This window comes from Rissa tridactyla, chromosome Z (assembly GCF_028500815.1).
Source record: "Rissa tridactyla isolate bRisTri1 chromosome Z, bRisTri1.patW.cur.20221130, whole genome shotgun sequence".
Lineage (NCBI taxonomy): Eukaryota > Metazoa > Chordata > Aves > Charadriiformes > Laridae > Rissa > Rissa tridactyla.
Window position 1 is genome coordinate 75,540,979 of NC_071497.1, and position 19,261 is coordinate 75,560,239.

Genomic DNA, 19,261 nt, shown 5'->3' on the forward strand with positions numbered 1-19,261 from the left:
TTCTGAGTAACTCCCTAACTGGCAATATGCTTCACCTTGCTTGGATTTAAAACAGACCTGCTCTGAGGAAGGTTGCTTATCAGACCTGTTTTCCCCTCACTGGTTGAATGATGGACCGCAGCCGCCTGCTCCAGGACCCCCCGACGTGCCAGGAAGAGAGGGACGAGCCAGGCGATGGTGGGGGCGAATCTCCAGCACCAGGAGCCGAGCCTAAGCCAAGCCACTGTCTTGCTCTGGAGCTCTCAGTTGGTGCAAGCCAGGAGGCTGTGAGCATCGCCTGGTGACCGGCTCCGAGCTCGCTGAGCTCAGATGGCCGTGCCGTCATCACCGGTATGAGATCAAAGTGAGGACAAACTGAGGTTCAAAGGCTGAACTGCAAGAAAAAAAAAAAAATACTAATAATCATCATCATCATCATCATCATCATCAAGCAATGCAATTTAGACTTAGAATAGAATGGTTCAGGTTGGAAGGGACCTTAGAGATCATCTCGTTCCACCCCCCTGCCATGGGCAGGGACACCTCCCACTAGACCAGGCTGCTCAAAGCCCCATCCAGCCTGGCCTTGAACACCTCCAGGGATGGGGCATCCACAGCTTCCCTGGGCAACCTGTTCCAGTGCCTCACCACCCTCACAGTAAAGAATTTCTTCCTGATATCTGATCTAAATCTCCGCTCTTTCAGTTTGAAACTGCTACCCCTCGTCCTGTTGCTCCACTCCCTGCTAAAGAGACTCCCACAATCTCTCCTGTAGGCCCCCTTTTGTTACTGGAAGTACTTCTCCCAAAACACTCATGCTTTGGGGTTTGGAGTGTCATTTTTGCCTTGGAGAAGCAGTCTGTCACTTCTGATCAGCAAACACCACTTCTCAGTGAGGATCTGAAACCCTCAGGTTCTTCTTAGTTTTCTCTTAAAATCATTCATTTTCTGGAGGTTTCCCCTTCCTCCAGTGAACTGTTTGTCACCCCAAAAAAAAGAAGAAATTCCCCAGCTCAAAGCCCGGGTGTCCTCAAGGCCGGAGGAAGAGTCACAAGGTTTGCTGCGGCTCTTCAGCCTGGAAGATGCACCCGTAGATCAGCTGGGTCCAGCCTGGCGCTTCCAGGCTGCCTGATCAGTCATGCTTAATTGCTAATTAGCTACCTCCAGCCCTTTCTCTGGGAATTATGATAATGAACATAAAGAACTGTTTATTCTAAATGAGACTTCCCGAGGGTAACAGCCTCCTCGGTGGCTGTAGAAATGGAAAGCAAGCCCGAGGAAACACCAGGGCACTGTGGTTTTTGGCAACAGATGATAAACATTTCTCTGTGGATGGAGCAGAGCATGTAATTTACTGCCCGGCTCTAACAAGAGCGGTCTTGACCATTTTGCTATTTTCTGTCAAAAGACGACAGCTAAATCCTGCTCAGAAACTGTGCAGTTGACATTTTTGTAGGTAGCAGCATAAAACTTACTGGACTTTATCTGTGGAAAATGAATTCATCATTTTTATAAGATCTCAGATGTTCTTGTAACTGCTTCATTGCTTGTGGAGAGGCAGACACGTCCTGCCCATCCTTCTTTAGAGGACAATGGTGGTGGGATCAGGTAGCACCTAGGCACTTGTTCAGATCTCTTCAAGGGCAGGAAGCTTCTGTTGGACTGCCTGCTAGGTTTGCATCACACAGGTAAAAGGTGATGATCTAAAGCCACTGAGCTTGCTCCTCAAGCATGGTCGTCAGTCATTTTTATCAATCCCCAGCAGTATTTACTTCAAAGATCTTCTCCTGACAAGAACTGATCACAGTTGCTGCTCTACTGCAATTGGGGTGACATCCCAGTGGGCGATAAAAGTCCTGTTGTCCCTGTTTTACCCCCCAGACCATAGGACTGGAGAATATATCAACAGAGAGCATGCCTGATGGATGCAGGCAGCTGTCCTGCTGCCAGGCCCATGCTAGCACATTCAAGACTGGCTTGGGCATCTTTGAACACTACCGCACGATACCGCATGTGGACTGAATTAACTGTGAATTGAATTAACTGAAATTCAGAGATTCAAGCTGTCTGCCAGCGAGAACAGGGCCTGTACCATCTGGTAATGAACATGGGCAATGCCCACAGCGTCCTGGCACAAGCTGTTGGAGGACCATCAGGCAAGGTGAGGTCCATGCTCTGTGGAGGGGCACCCTCAGCTGGTTCCTCAAGGGGGTTAAGTCAGAGACCCTGATACCAGTGTAGGAATAGCACACTAGGCTAGAAAATGTCCGGACCCAGAGAACGGAGTACCCATTCCCATGATTTTTCACCCCAGCCTGTGTTTTACCGTTGTCCCACCTTAGACATCCACCAGCGCTCCTGGGTGGTGCAGGGTCCCTGGGCTGGCACTGTGGCAGCCCTTGGTGTCGCCTTGCGGTGCTCTGACTGCATCTTCTGCAGGACCGCATCCATTAAACTGTTCTGGCAGATAAAGTAGAAGCTGGATATTAACTGGAAGAGTGCAGGGGGGCAAACATCATCTCTGACGGCTTCAAGGAGTGCTGAAAGGGAATGTCGTGTGTTGGAAGCAGTGATCAAAAGAAGTCGCCGTTGCACGCAACAGTGACCTTGTGAACATGCAAAGCGCTCACAAATTAAGAAAAGCCAGCGTTAACCACATGCCAGCATAATTTGCACTGGACTTCTGTGGTTCTCTGTTATGATTCAGCATTTAATTACATGATTGTAGTCTGGGGTTTTTTTCTAGTTCTGTTTCTGGAAGGGTTTCCTGAGAGGTTCAAACGCAATGAAGTTTTAGTATTGCAACATCTCCCTGGTTTACAAAACAACTTAACCCACAGGGAGGGTGACTAGAGCTCTGCAGCTGAGGGGGTGGCTGCCCTTGTTTGCAGCCCTGCAAACAGAGCTCCCCAAAGAGCTCCCCCAAGGCCGACCCCCTTCTCTCCAGGAGCTCTCGGTTCTCAAGGCTTGACTGTCAAACCACCAGCGCACGCCCAACCTCCCACGTGGGGTGATGCATTTCTGTGTGGGGGTGCTGGGGTTGTCTCCTCAAGGAGGTAACTCTGCAGGGTCTCCCCACCCCAAGGCAGGAGGAGGGCTGCAGGCTGTGGCTGGAGACCATCAGCAGCGTGAGCATCTGCACCAAAACCGACCTCCTGCTGGTTTTGGTGCAGATTTCCCCCTTTTCATGTCCCTTGACCGCCTCCAATAGCAGTGAAGCTGTGAAAGGGTTTTAAAAAAATTGGATAACCCTGCTGAAAATTAGGACACTAAAGCCCAGGTTTTCCCTATTGTCACTTAATCAAGTCATGGGATTTAGGAGATTTGCCGTGCCATTGCCAGGCTGAGCTGCTCTCCAGAAGTGTCTGCCCCGCTCTGTTGAATACAGGAGGGACCTGTGCTTAGCCAGGCACTTCGCTGTGCACGCTGACAGGGTGAATTTGAGATGGAATTCAGCTACTTCACAGAAAATCGTGTATAGTTACAACAAGGGATGTGATGGCATTGATTATCCTGCACTCACAGTGCACTAATGTGGGGAGCTCTGTCCTGCTCCTTACATATCTGCCTTCCGTGCTCTGTCATAGCTGTGGCCTGAAAATATATTTGATATTAAATATAAGGAATTATCTAAGTGAGACATCTAAGAAATCTAAGTAAGGAACTATCAGTTTTCTTGGAGATCTCTCTATGTTAAACTTAGTTTCTATTTGCAGCACTCATACTGTAGCGGTTAACATCATAGAAGCAAAAACATATTATTACTACTACCGGTACTAATTAGGAGTGTGGAAAGGTCCAGAAATCCAAGTCAGAGAAAAATGTGTAATACGACACATTTCTAAATGAAGGCGTACTTTTTATTTCAAGGAAAAGTGGGGAGTTTTGTGCCAGCAAACACCACGTGAGTTCTCAGTAGAAGCCGCAAGCTCTACGTGCAAGCGGGGGGAGCGTGGTGGTGTTTTCAGGTTATGGACCCCCCTGCATGTGGTGACATTTATTCCTGCTGAGCACCAACGCTTTGGGTTTTGCTGGATTGTTCAAAGAACGAACAGAAATACAGGCTTAGGGTGACCTACTGCCAGCCCTAGTTTCTCAGTGCCACTATAACTTGGATTGCTTCGGTATGTCCGTGTTACTAAGGGCTGCGTGTTTTTCTGCTGCTCGTAATGCAATCTGCAAACTTCATCTGTAATGAAGTACTCTGCTTAACATCCTGCCTTACCTTTCACTTGATTTTTATTGTTGCATTTTAGGAGATCCAACTGCAGAAGTGTCTGTGTGGGCAACAATAAAAAGCCCAAGATAAATTTATTCTGTCTTATTATCTCCAGTTGTGATAGATAGTAGATACTGGATTTCTGTTAGTATTGTGATTCATTTAAATAAAAACCATATGCCTAACGTCAACGCCTTGCAGATAAGTCAGACATCTGGCTGAGATTCCACATTTGAGAATGTAAATGATGCAGATGGTGAGATTATAATGCACGCCGTGCCCATCGGGTTATAACAGGGATGAACAAGCACTTCATTAGGTAGAAAAGCGGGAGAAAAAATCCAAACTAAGAGGTGAAATTTCTCAAGGAATGTGTGTGATACTCATTTCAGTTCGGAGTTTGCATGCATGTGTTTGGGGGAGTCTGCTTTACGCCACATGCCAAACCTTTATTCCAAATATATTAGTGTGCGCCAGATGTAATATAGCGCTTTCAAACAACTTTGTAGAATCAGATTGATATCTCAGGCTGTAAAAATGTCGGGTTTTTTCCCTTGAAGTGTTTTGGGAATAAAAACCAACTTGTGAACAGAGTAGGAAAGGAAACAACTAGTTTATTCTATTCTGTGTAAAATATTATCTCCTTAGACAAGAGTGTGGTGGTGTGAACTGTGGAGTGGGCTCAAAGACAGTGCACGGGTATTACATGTAGATAAATTGGTGGGAATGGAGAAGCAGTCCAAATTGACACAAAAGGCATGTTCTGAGAGGAAAAGAGGTATGAATCTTGCAATGCTAATCTTGTCTTTGCTGATACTGATTTAGCCTCAGATCTAAATTTAGCATTGTCTCTACAGGCTAACACAGACCGATGCTTTGAGTGCACACTGTGTTTACCTGCAATATCACTTTTTGGAGACAACGTGCATTCTCCAGGGAGAGCTAAAGTTCACTCAGGCAGAGCCGAAGTGACTGTCACCCATGGTCACACCAACCATGACAAGCCAGTCAGAAAAGATACACCACTCCCTTATCTTCCAGGCTTCCTTGGGGGTCGCTCTATTTTATACTTATTTAAGTATTGCATCAAGTTGAAAATGTCTGGAAGTTTAGAAATGGTGTTCATAGCATGAAACACATTAGAGGACCATAAGTTAGTAGGAAGAAATCACCCAAACTTTCCCAAGCTGTTTGCTTTAGGTGAAGGTGGCAAGTCTTGCCTATGACCAGGGTCGGGGTTCGTCCTGGGCAGTTGATCAGGGTGGCATCTGCCATTGCTTGCCAAGGCTGAGGAGAGACCTTATTGCTCTCTACAACTGCCTGAAAGGAGGGTGTAGCGAGGTGGGGGTCGGTCTCTTCTCCCAAATGACAAGCAACAGGACAAGAGGAAATGGCCTCAAGTTGTGCCAGGGGAGGTTTAGGTTGGATATTAGTAAAAATTTCTACACCGAAAGGGTTACCAAGCATTGGAACAGGCTGCCCAGGGAAGTGGTTGAGGCACCATCCTGAAGGTATTTAAAAGAATGGTTGACATAGGGCTTAGAGATATGGTTTAGTGATGGTTTTTGTCAGAGTTAGGTTGATGGTTGGACTAGATGATCTCAAAGGTCCCTTCCAACCTAGGCAATTCTATGATTATTCTATGCTTTCCAGAGGTGATGGGGCACCATCCTGCTGCTGGCTGAGGCCACAGCCGTAACTTTGTTGCTGCAAAAAGCCCTTAATGCTGTCACTTATTTTATTTGGAAAAGAGATTTTAAGAGCCCAAGGTACATCGCATTCATTTGACGCTTCTCCCATAATTAATCTCAGAAAAAGAGATTTTTAAAACAGTAGGTGACCCTAAGATGTTGCTGATACAGTTGCTGTGGCCAAGGCAGATGAGACTATCTGCTGCCTCTTGTCACCTTGCACTGAAGGCAAGAGTCTTTCCTTTTCAAATGATCCAGCCAGCTCCCCACGGAATGAGAAGATACTCCTTGTGCCTGCAAGGATGTCCTGGAGGAAAGCAGTCTCCTCTCAGCCATGAGTGCTGTGACATGAAAATGCTATTTAAATACTGTATGGAGAATAAGGCACTAGCAGAGATGAATGTGCACGTTGTAGCAGCCGTTTAACTTTCATGTTAACAACGCTGAGCTTGCCAGGTTTATGGCATGGTTCCAGCGAGGGCTGCACAGGCCCTGTGTGGGTCCCTCCACGAGGATCCATCCTTCCCTATATTTCCTAGGTATCGGTAGGTGTTATGGTAAGGAGACATTTATACTGTAATACCTTAAATGTGCTAATGGTGAAGGAAGAACAAGAAATGTGGTGCTGAGCGTTGTCAAGAAACTGCAACCTGAGCTATTCAGAAAGGGGTTTTGCCCAGACGCACAAAAAATTAGCTTACAAAAAAGAGATACTGTGAGAGAAATGCCGCAAGCCCATGGCAGAGTGAAGGAGAGAGATGGGTTCCCACAAGCAAACAAGCCCGTGGCCAGCAGCGAGCGCATCTTAAAACTGACACCCAGCAGGATGCTTGCCTTCATCGCAGCTCACGGAAATAAGGCAGACAAAGCAAAATCCAGTCGCCAGAAGAAAACAAACGTTTGCAAGTGAGTTGAAAAGACCCCGCAGTGGCAGATGAAACCACTGAATGCCACAACTGGGCTGGTGCACGGGAGGATTGTCCAGGATGATCTGCAGGGAGGGGAAACCTGGTGAAATAAGGCAAACTGAGGGATGTTCGTAAAGAAAAGCAGTGTCTGATGCAAGGAAAATCTCTGATCCTGTATGGATGAGCCCTTACAGAGTGCCTGCAAAGTCAGGCTGGAATACTCTGAAGCCAATAATCCTCCATGTGTGCCTCCAAGGAGTGATGTTGCCCCTAGAGAACATCACGACCTGTATATATCCTACCCCATCTTTTGGGTAAATTGGTCAGTAACCCTGATTTTGATCTCTGGTCTCACGTGGGTTTTTTTTTTGGTTATGAGACGAAACTTTGATCCCATTTGGATGCTTTGAATGCCAGAATCCCTCCAGTGATTGCAGCTCTGAATTGCTGCCTGTGACTAGAACTGCTCCACCAGCTCCAGTGGAGTCATCCCCGGGTTGCATTGGTTTTAGGATGAGGTGTAGTAATATAAATTCAGTATGTACCTGCAGGCACTAGTATGTGAAAACACAACCCTGTTTCAATTGTGATGCATAATTAATAGAAGGGTTATTGCACAATATTGCAAGCCAAAAAAAAAAAAAGATATCTTTGGTTTTGCACCAATACAGCAGCTAGAAACATCACTTGCTATTTTGCAAAGGCCTCAATAGAACAGTAAAATTAGACAAATTGTAGGAGAAAAACAAGCACCACTGAGGAACGGAACTTCTCTTTTTAGATGAAGTGAAATAGCCCAGGACAAAGCAAATACCTGAGACAAAGCACATTATAGTGCAAAAGGTTTAAATGTGCTTTTGTATGGGCCACCTGACTCCCCATAAACCCACCAGTTACATGTCGGTAGTAACTTCTGGGTGTAAACCACCTTCATCCCAAAGTGCTTTACAAATGGACGCGATGGGTGTTTTCCCAGGTATTTACTCCCTGAGGACATACACCCACTGCTGAAGGACAGCACGGCAGCAGGTTGGGAGCACTCCCTGCAGTTCAAACCAACAGGAATACTGGGTCGGTTTTGAACTTCGTAGATCAGTTCTTTGCAACTATAAATAGTCCCCTCTTATTAAAAAAAAAACCAAACAAAACAAACACATAAAAACAAACAAACAAACGTTACAGAGTGGGCCAAAAGTCTAAAATAAATATGTTCCATTTCTTTACATGGAAATATTTATTTCTTGATAAGTGAGAAAAAAGCTTATCAAACAATAAAAAAATACATTTTTTCTGTGTGAAGCACACACCTTCACTACCAGCTATGCCGTGGGCCAAAGTCATATGGCTTCATTTCTCTGATTAAGAGGCTAAACCAGCTAAAGCTGGTTTTTTCTTCCCAGGAAGCATAATCTTGGCAAGGTCACAGATCCTGGTGGTGCAATTTTCCTTTCTCAGGAAAGATATGTTGTAGATGAGCAAATTTCTTTAAAGATGGGTAGGATTGGTGGGATTGTTGGTGGTTGTCCAGCATCAAACAGCAGTGTGAGAAGTTGTGCGAGTTTCCTCCCAGAAGTCAACATGCTTGAAGCTCCCCATGCGTTTGTCACAGTGCTCCACCAGCTCAGGAACCACATCTTCACTGGCCATCTGAGGATGAGAGGTCTGGGTTTGGGTTTGTGACCTTCTCCCTCAGCTCCCTTGCACATCCCAAAGGTTTTTTGACTTCAGGTGTCCATCCCAGCAGCATGGGCTGCCCCACAGTGGGTCTACTCTTCCTTTGGCTCATGTCCACCCCTTCGCTCTCGGTGTTTTGTAGCTGGCCAAAGCAAAGTGCCTATCTCAGGGTGTCCAGGCATGTTGCCTGGTAGCAGAGCCCACCCCTAGTTTTCGGGCAGTGGGTTAGAGGAGGGCTGGGGCTGGAGGAGAGACTTTCTTTTGGCAGGAGCATGGTGGAAAATAGCAAGCATGCAGAGCGAAATGAGGGATGAGTTGACCTGATAGCATTTCAGCATCTCATAAAAGTCTTGTGTTTAACCTCAGTAGGTTATTCAGGGCTAAACCCGTCTTCCAGCAGCAGGGTGGGGAGCGAGGAGCAGCAGCCAGTGCCAGCTCAGTTAAATGAGGCCATAGGAAATGGTCTCTCCACGGGGCCGGGGCTGTGGTTTGCTTGGTTAGGGCACGGCACAGTCGCTCCTGCAATTAGCACTTAGCTAACGGGCGATTGACACCAAGTTCAGGCTCTGCCTGGCTTGAAAGCTGAGCCCTGCACGGGACATGGCGCAGTGGGGAAATGGAAGGAATTTTCTGAAAATAGCTTTGCGTCTTATTTTTGAAACTGGCCTCCTGCCACCCATTTCCCCACAAATTAAAGAGGAGCGGGGTGGCCTGACGTTGAGTGGGCACTGCCGGTCTGGCGCACTCCGCGCTAAAATCACTGTGACCCCTTCGTTGGTGGGAGGATGGAATGGATGGCATTCCTCCTCCTGCCATTTTTAGCAGAGGAGCTAAGGGGGACATCAAAAAACGTCTCTGTGAACTTCCCATCATCTGCTGACTGTGGAGCAGCATCAGCTACGCCGGCAGCGCAGACACCACTGCCGCGTCCCAGATACCGAGCCTTCTAGTGACACCATATAAATAACAGCTCGTTCCAGTAATGCTTGCCCGCTTAGCGAATTGTTTCAGGATTTACTCCTTCCACCCTACCCTGCAACAAATAACCTGCAGATGTGTGGCTCTAAAAATAATCCTTGGCACTGGGGCCATGGTACAGCATCACTACATAATTCAACATACTTTTGTACGGCGTTGTTTTAAAAATGAGTCTTTTCTGTATGCTGGAAGCGGTTCATGGAGACAGATTCTGTCCTAACAGAGACTGCCCCGTATATAGAGAGTATTTTGCGATCATCTCTGTGGACAATAAACGTGGATCTGACTTGTGAACATGTTATGTTAAGAATCATTTCTTTCCTTGTCCAATTCATTAAGTCTGTATACTTAATAAGCAGTTTCAGCTTTTACAAGGTCTTCTCTGGGAACAATAAAACAGAGAGAAAATGGAGGGAAACATCTGGATCAGTGAAACACTTTTGAAATAATATCTTTTTTAGTGTCTTTATAGAGATTTCCAAGGGCTTATATTAAGAAGCTAATTCCATTGCTGCTATTGATGTTGAAAATATATTAGAAGCACAATTTTAACTTGGTCTTGTTGCTTAGATAGCAATCAGAGCTGGCCAGCCCTTTTGTTTGAAAATACTGTCATGACAAATAGCATTGTTTGTATTTCATTCAAGATTTATTTTTTTTTTCAGTTTTTCTCCATTTAAAATTTTATTGTGAAAATGGAAAGAAGGGAGAGAAAACAGTGGGAGGGGACCAAAGCTGCAATTCCATTGCAATTTAGCAAATAACTTTTTTTTTCTTATTTTTTTTTCTTCGTTTGTTTGTTTCCCGTTTCTTTAATATTTTTAAAGAATATCTGCTCGTGATACTTTCTGATTTGGTTAGCTACAGTTTTGTACACTTATCAACAATTTGGAGCTAAGATGCTCCAAGGGCTGGAGCACATCATCTTCAAGAAGAGCCCCAGGGAGCTGTGTTCTGCTCAGTGTGGGGAAGAGGGAGCTAAGGGGCAAATTGGTGTCTCCAACTACCTAATGAGGAGCTGTAGAGAAGACGAAGACAGACTTTCATCAGAGGTGCACTGCAAAAGGACATGAGACAGGAGCCATGAGTTGCAGCAGGGACATTTTAAGTTGATATAAGGGGGGGAAAACGAAGTGGTTAAGCACTGGAAGAGTGAGGCAGCCTCCATCCCTGAAGACATTCAAAACTCACCTGGGCGGGTCTCTGCGCAGTTAACCCCGCTGCCCGCTGTGCTTGGAACAGACGGTTTCCAAAGGTCCCTTGCAATCCAAATTATGCTGTGAATCTGTTTTTCCAGAATTATGGTTTTGGGTTTTTTTCCCCAGGATTTATTTCTGCTGCTTATAGGATGGCTGAAACCTTGACTTGAAAAATTCCCTTGGCTGCGCTGAAGCAGGGTCATGCACCGGTGACTGTAAGCCAGTACTGGAAGGATAAAAATCCTTAGGCATAAGTGGCTGTTAAGCACCCTTATGTGATTCAAAATGTATAAAATTAGGTCACTGTGCTTTTTGTACTCTTGTAAAAGCATGTGCTCTGAAGATAGGAGCGATTTCATACCCCGTGTCTGTAGATGATATATAGAGAGTGCCCAGTTTCCGTTAATGTGGGACAAGTCAGGTAAACCTCCATACCCTGCGTGGTGTCGTGTCCATGCAATATGAGTTTTCCATGCCAGACAGGTAGACTATCCAAACGCAGACATCTTCCTCACACTGTCTGTTAGTTTCCAGCTCAGTGATGGAAACCAACGTGTCATCTGGACATTGTGGGTAGCCAGCGTAGAGAACGAGGTGCTCAGAGCTGCATCTTTCTTAAATTGTTTCTCCATGCTATTTGACTTTCCTAAGAGCTGCTATCTTTGTGTCTGGCTCTCCACACTTTTAGACCATTTGAATCGGAAACGTTAGCCTGGCTGGACTTATTTGCTCGCATTCTTCCCGGAGTTGAATTTCAAGAACCATCACAGATTAAAACTTCCAAATTAAATATCTGTGTCTGTATCTAGGGTATAGATGGGTGCTCTAAGGTATAGATAGATGGCATGCCCGTGGGGGGAGTACAGGAGTAGCGGATACATGTCAAATCCCAAACCCATCAAAACCAGGAAGAGGTTTGCAGGAGTTTCACAGAATCACAGAATGGCAGGGGTTGGAAGGGACCTCTGGAGATCATCCAGTCCAACCCCCTGCCAGAGCAGGGTCACCCAGAGCAGGTTGCACAGGAACGTGTCCAGGAGGGTTTTGAATGTCTCCAGCGATGGAGACTCCACCACCTCTCTGGGCAGCCTGTTCCAGTGCTCCGTCACCTTTCCAAGGACAAATGTCAGCCAGACCTGGTTAAGTTTGTGCCACGAGTGATTATCTGAAACTGTTCTTCCCAGAATTCCAGTTGTAGCCCGTTCTCAGAGGTGAGCGTGTTCTTACCCATCCTCCTGAGCCTTGGTCCGAGCCTGTTCCCAGCCTGACAAGTGTTCAGGGCAAAGCTGACGGGGATTTCTGCAGAATCAGGATCAAGCCCTTTACGTGGCAGCTCACCCCTAAGTGAACATAGACCGAGTTACCAGCTGGTCTCTGAAGGTTAATTGGGATTTATGTCCTGTTTGGAGAACTAGCTTTAGAGATCTGAGTTCCTTGCATAGTTTCTATGATGTGTTCTTCTGTGCATGCGTGTGTAAAAGGCGCTTGCCTTTTGCTGTTTATCGAAAGGAGTTTATTAGCCATTGCTTATGCAGCATTTTTGTGATCCTGTTGATGAAAGATGCTATATAAACGGGGTTGGATTGGACTGGGTTCAGTAAGTCTAAGAGCTTGCCAGCGATTTATTGCTGTTTGGCTCCAGTGACCGAGGACCAGCACAGCAGCCAGCGAGCGCAGCTCCTTGCAGCACTGCTCTGGCTCTGCCTTCTGCACTGAAATGGAATTTATTGCTCTCTATCTCGCATGGATATTTGGTAGGAAATTGGAGCTACAAAATGAAGAGTCATGGAAGTTTAAAAAAATCCAAGAGACAGGACAGATGTGCTGTGATTAGTCCTGTACTCTGGCTCACCTTGGGTTAGATAAATAATTGGATGTGTGCCGTCAGCAAGACATACTAGTCACAAACTTGGAAGGAAATTTGGCTTGCAGGCCTCTAATTGGAAGTCAGAGGTGGTGGAAAAAAAGGCTTTTGCTCACTTTTCATACTTTAAATCTCAAAGCAGTGAGTTATTTTAAATCACTGGCTCAATCTTGGATCATTTCAATTCACATTTAGAAGGCTACTTGTTCTTAGAAATGACAATATATTTATGAGGATGCATTAAACTTTGCCAGTGCATTAGGCTATGTATTAAGTGCAAACAGTGTTATCTGTGTATAAAATTCATTCTTTTTTCTTTGCCGCAAATTTTACACCTGTCAAACTTTAATTTCATTCTGAAAATTCCACACAAACTTCACCTGCAAAACTAAACGAAATCATTTTCTTGGTACAATGCCAGAAAATAAAAGAAATTTGTAAGAAAACAGAGCGAGACAAACCTGACAGTGTGTATATAAAGCTGAGTCTAAGCAGATGAGAACAGTCAAAAGTCTTTTATTTAATCATTCTGCTATTTTTGACATGCTGTCTAGTGATAAACCACATGAGCATTCCCTTGCATTAAGGGAAAAAAAAAATCAAATAAATATCCAAGAGAGGGGAATAAAGTACAGTCCAGCACTGAAGGAATCACATATGCGATTTTGAGGGTGATATTCACATGCATGTAAAATATCCAACAAATGGCTTTTCCAGTGTCAGCAGGGGTAATTACCTTTTTGAAGTTGTGTAATATTTTCCTTCTGAGAGTTCCCTTCTTCGCTTAGAGAATATTCACAGGCAGATTTTTACTCAGTCGTTTTCGGGCATTGGTATGCTAAGTGAGATACAAGCACTGATGGTTGCCAGCGCCTCCAGTTGGTCTGTGCGGCAGAAGAAAAAAGCTGATTAATCTGGGGTTCGTCGAGGTGTTGGCAGCACCACGGCTCTGGTTGGGCTAAGGACTGACAAGGGCCAATGTTCGTTCTGGCCCCGTAGCACAGTGTTACGGCTTCCCCGAAAATGTGAAGCCCTCTTCCGTATGGGTCAGGCGGAAATCCCAGTATCATCTTTTTCTTTCGTTACACATTGGAAGGAAGGATCACAGGAAACATGTTTAAAGTCTGTATTCTGCCCAGAAGAGACCCAAAAAGCTGAGGTTTAGTTCTTCCTGCGGCAAGCAGAAGCTCATGAGCTCGTTTTTTCTTGTGGGGCTGCCTGCAGGGTGTTCGTACCAACCCCTTTCCCTGCATCCCAGAAGTCCTAAAATAGTCCAAAAATGATGGTCTCCTGGGACTGCTGGTCTGCTGACACAGGGGGATGTGTTGGGGAGGGGATCTGCCTGCCCAGATTTTGCCTGAACACCTCCACTGAACATATCATGGCACCTCATTTTCCCAAACGAGACCACAAACCCCATCGTGGCGAGATGTCCTGCGCTGTGTCCACAGAGAACAGAGGCCCACGGGCTGCTGCAAAAAAAGGCATAGAACAGTGGTTAAAGTCCCCAGACCTGTGAGGTTTTGCTTTTTTGTGCATTCTCCAGTTTCATGCGGGTCGGCGCCAATCACAGCTCCAAGCCCCACGGGTACCCAAGCAGGGTGGAGGGTTTCTTGAACCCCTTGAGGTCTTTTTTTGCCCTTTTATAGAGGCACGAGCTTCACGCGTTCACAGATACTGCAGCTCTGCAGGGGCTGCAAATCATCTCGTCAGTTTGGAAAGTCCCTTCTGAGAAGAAGGAACCACAGTTTATACTCCAGCGCCATAAAACTCCCTTTGACCATAACAAGATGACATGAAACAGCACCGCGAGGAGAGAAGGAGTCAGCTAACAGGATGTTACAGTAAGGAGCCACCGAGGAGCGTGTCTGAGAGCTTTTGAGAGCGTTGGCCAGAGCCTCCCTGGGTAAGCACTGGCACGGTTCCCCGGAGTCAACAGAGGTCTGTGGATTTTGCCAGGGGGGGATCTGCTCCCTGGCTTGCATTTGCGGAAGAGGAGCCTGGGACCTGCAAATTTTAGCAAAACCTTCCCATTAGCAATAACTGGAATAGGATTTCATTTCTGATACCTGTCTTAATAATCAGAGCTAAGCAAAACAGCAGATAGCAGGGTGCTTTTTTTTTTTCCTGAGAAAAGGAAAATCATTATATGTGGGTAAATTTATTTGACTTAAGTAGCTGACAAGAAACGTGGGTTAGGCTTAGGCCACACATTAATCACCAAAAATCTGACTTTCAGAAAAATCAAGTAATAAGTTGCAGTGATTTGCTGTCAGAGGTCTGAGTTCCAGCTTTGCTGGTGAAGGATGTCTCTCTGTGGTTTTTCAGGTGAACCCTGCTTTATTCAGTAATTTTAGAGAAAAAAGATGTGCACATATACGTACTGCAGCCATAGGTGCTGCAGCATTTCCTCGGCAGTGGAGGACATGCACTATACCCTCTGATATTCCCGCTCAGCTGGGACGGTGACTGGAAGGGCTCGGGCTGGCCTTGGACCTTGCATTACACCCAAAGCGAACATAAATTATCTCTTTACAAAACTGTGGAAAAAGGACTCAGTCTGGAAATCATGGCAAAGTGTACGCTGAGCAAGTGTCTGCAGGGAGGCCATCCTCTCTTACTCAAGATTTCGGTATGTGTCCCACAGAAAGGCAAACAAAAATAAAGTGCGTTCAGTTTTACACCATGTTGCCATAAATCTCTCCGTGTGAATTACAGCAAAACTGTGCACAGCTACCGAGCTGCTTCCTTGATACACTCGCGCTGCAGATGGGCTTTGTCTGTGCATGCTTTGGCAGACAGACCTGGCCCTCATTAGAATTTTATGTAGAATATGAGAAAAACAAAGTTCGGGGCGTTTTTTAAGGTGCCTTGTTGGCTTGCTTTTATAGCTGTCTAATTATCTTTTGTAAGTTCATTGCTGTGTTTTATATTTGCATTTTTGCTGCACCGTGGGTTTCTCAAAGTCAGGGTGATCAAAAAGAAAATCCGGGCAGGCAGAATAAGGAGCCCTTCTAACAAAGACCCCTTTGTGCAATGAAACACAGCTATGCCATGGCTTTTGCTGAGTCAGGTCTTCAAGATATGGCACAAGTGCTTCTAAGTTCATGTTGTGACGTTGTCTGAAGAAATCTGGTTAAATTTTTTTTTTTTTATATATCTTTTCCCAACAGGATATCACCTTTTTGATTAAATACATTTGCTTGACTGTATTATCAGTATTTTCTACCGGCACTGACCTGGGAAAACAGCGTTGATGTATTTAAACCCAGATAAAATGTTAAGCAGCTCTTACGTTCCCTAAACTGCAACTCTTCTGACACTCATGGTCAGAAATACTGTGTCAGAGAGGGGGGATCTGACCTGCCTGACCACCTACGGAGCTGCTGCATCTTCCAGTGAAGCGACCTCGGGCATCAGCTGAGCAATGGGAAGTGTCCGTGCGTGTGCTCCCACCCCTGATGAATGAATGGGAGTTAAAAGTGCCTCTGCTTTAATTACCTCTGTCGGGGTGGAACCATCCTAGAGGCTGAATGTCTGTCTGAGCCCCAGCGTTGTAGGGGGAACGTAAGGGTAATATTTTATATTAAGAACTCACTTTCGGTCTCAGTGTAGGGTTTTCTGTGTCTGCTTTGCTCCTAGGAGGCGAATAGGAGTCCAGAGCGGACTCTTCCATTTCTTATTTTGACATCTTTAGCAAGAGCTTCCTTAACATACTATGTTCATCTGAAACCAGTATAAAGCTTTTCTTTTTCCCTTCCCTTCACATTTCCCTTTTGCCTTCCCTTTTCTCAATCATTGAATGTCCATCATGTATCTTTTTCAACATAATTGTCATGATAGCGTTTCAGAGTTGCTTCTTTGCTGAAGTTAATGAAAACCTCGATAATGCATCAAGCAGCTCCAAGCCAGCCATTGTCACGTCCCAAGTCACTGACATGTTACTGCAGGCAGATACGGGTTAATTATCACTTAAAATGTTTATCCTGTTACTGTTTGTGTTTCCGAAGCGTTTCAGCTGCTGTAGGATCCTGAATTGCTGCCTTCCCTCTTGCACAGAGGTATTTTCTGGGTTCAGCGTGCCCCGGTCTCTCCAGCAGTGTCGCAGCGCGGGACAGGGGTTGGGCTGGGGGCAACGGCAGCCCGGCACCAGGTGGAAACAATTATGGGGAAAAAAACGTGGTCCGCACTGGATGAGTTACTGCTGATAGCTGCCAGATAAGCTAACTTAATAAAGTGGTGGCTTAATTAAGCCACATTCTTTGCATCTTGCCTTTCGTCCTGCCTGTCTGGGGCGATGCTATCACACTTTGCAAGGCTGGGCGGCGGGGGGGACGTTGCTGTACTGGTGGACCGCCGAGGGTCACGAGCAGGGGGGACCTGCAGGCGATGGGGCATGGAAAGCTCAGCTCCCCTCTCGGTCTGCAAGGTGGTGGGCCACGAAAGCCCACAACAAAGGCAGATCCACTGCTTGCCCCATCATGGATGTGTTTATTGGTATCAGAGGTTTGACCCTAAATCCTATCTTCTCATGTTCGGTGGTCCAGGAGCACCTCAACCTCCAGGGCAGAGGGGAGTAGCTCAACACCTCTCTGCTTCTCCTGCAGCCACCTGTCAGAAAAAAAGGGTGACTTTGCTTTGAGAGAGTCCCTATCACTGTGGATTTTCTTACAGGTAACACAAAAGCTAGACGCTGCAGGGGTCAAAATCATGGTGCCCAAAACCCTCTGCGAATTTGGGCTTGTGCAATTTCCTGAGTCAAGATCGCATGAGAATCAGAAGTTGCTGATATATTTTTAATAGCTGAAGCACCTCATTAAAAGCTGTAACAAATATGCCTGCCAGACGTTCCTCCTTTCAGAAACCAGATTTAAAGCTAACGAATCAACTCAATTTCCCCATAGATCTAGATTTTAGTGGTTCAGCTTCTTACACAGCTGTGTGTTAGTTCGTGTTTGATGCATGCTCACAGGTACAGCTGCATAGCAACCGCCTTGCTGGAAGTTATTCAACAGCTAAAACTATCAGTGGGGACCCCCCCTTATCTCTCATTATGTATAACGAGATCGCTGCTGTGCAACGTTGATTAGACGTGTCAACCCGGAGCTGGATGTCTGAAAATGAGTATTGCTATTAAAATGCCTTTGCTAATGATCAACTCATGTGTCCATCATTTTGACAGATTTCTCTTTAGGAATGTGAAAAGCTAAAGCATGCAGGAATCCCAGGGTTGCAGTGTAATGTTCAGAGAAACGGGTATTGTCGTATTGTATTTCTTCTGCATTAACCCTAAAGTAGCAGTTTCCCTGGAAAAATCATGCTGATGGCTGAAGCTTGCTGTCGAGTACAGGCTGCGCTAATATGAGACCTGTAATCTTGAATTTGGAATCAATTGTTAAGGGGAATTTGTTTCTAGAGCGTGATCCTGAAAGCAGGGCATCCGTCCTCTAAACCGCTTCTTCTTTAGGTGTGATTTAGAGCTTTCATGATGGGAAAATTCAACAAAAATTAAAAGGGAGACTGAAAACAATGAAATAATTTCTCAAAAACATTGCGTCCCCCTTTGGAACTTGTTGCTGCAAGGTGCCTTTGAAGCTACGGGTTTCAGCAGGGGCTTGGATATCTGCCTGGGAAGCACGATTTTCCAGTTGGTTTAACTGGAGCAACCCCCAGCGAGGCTACGCCAGGCCCTGCTTGCCCCAGGGTGCCAGGGCAGTATTTACCAGACGTAACTCGGCGTGTGGTGCGTTCTCAGTCTGTGGCTGTGGGAGAGGTGTTTGATCAGGGCGAGCAGTTTGGCTATCAGGAGAATCCAGGAAGGCAGGTAAAACCACAGTTTAGCCACAAGAAAGCCAACAAGTCCAGCCAAAAGCCACCACCGGCCAAGTTGAGAGGAGAGAGGCAGCTCCAGCAAGGTTCCCAGCAGGTGAGCCCTTACCCAGGACCAGGCTGTGCTGGCTGAGGTTTGCATCTCCTGCCACGAGCCCTTCCAAGGGTGGAAATGCTAAGGGTCCTAAGCCCAAAAAATCAGGTGGGAATTGCCAGGGAGAACGGCAGAAGTGATGAAAGCTGCTGCGCCCTTGTTCTGGTTAGTTCTGTCTGGCACAACCCCAGAGGTCACCATCTCATGTCAGGGATGCCCTCCTCTCCTTTCCCATCTCCCGGCCCTCTCTCAAGCCAGGCCGTGTCTTTCTCTGAAGAGCAGCTACAAGGAAGCCTTTATCAGTCTCCCTTCTTCCACAGACAGGAGGAGATGAATGTGCACTTGGAAAGCCATTGGCAGGGCTTGCAGCGTATGAACATCCTCCCCAATGCACCTTTGAACTCATTCCTCCTGCATTTGTTTGTCTTGCAGATAAAACTTCACAGCAGTGTTTGGAGAAAAGTCTAATGAGGGACCACTGTTTGCATAACAAAGCAAGGCTTCCTCTTCAGATGTTCAGCCTTCATTAAGCATAATTTATATTCCAGCTAATCTTTGGAAGAGGGTAAAATATGGAGCCAAAGTTTGTTTTTACATAGTTTGGAGTAATGCATTGTTTGTTTTAAGTGGTCAGTTGCAATTGACAGTTGATTTAAATTCAACATAATGATGATTTGTAATGGCTGCATGTTGTCTAGGGGAGTGTTGTGTCATTGACTGCCATGGCTTTAGCACTCTTCTGCATCAGTTACTGAATTAAAGGATAAGACCAAATGGATGGTTTCCCAGTTTTTCAGATATTTCAGCATATCCACAAGCCATGAAA

The 19,261-nt window shown here is 45.9% G+C and overlaps 1 protein-coding gene across 1 annotated transcript in view; it reads left to right on the plus strand.

Moving 5' to 3' along the window:
• Positions 1-19,261, plus strand: part of CCBE1 (collagen and calcium binding EGF domains 1) — a 105,275-nt gene that overhangs the window by 57,920 nt on the left and 28,094 nt on the right. The gene's annotated exons all lie outside the window — the stretch shown is intronic.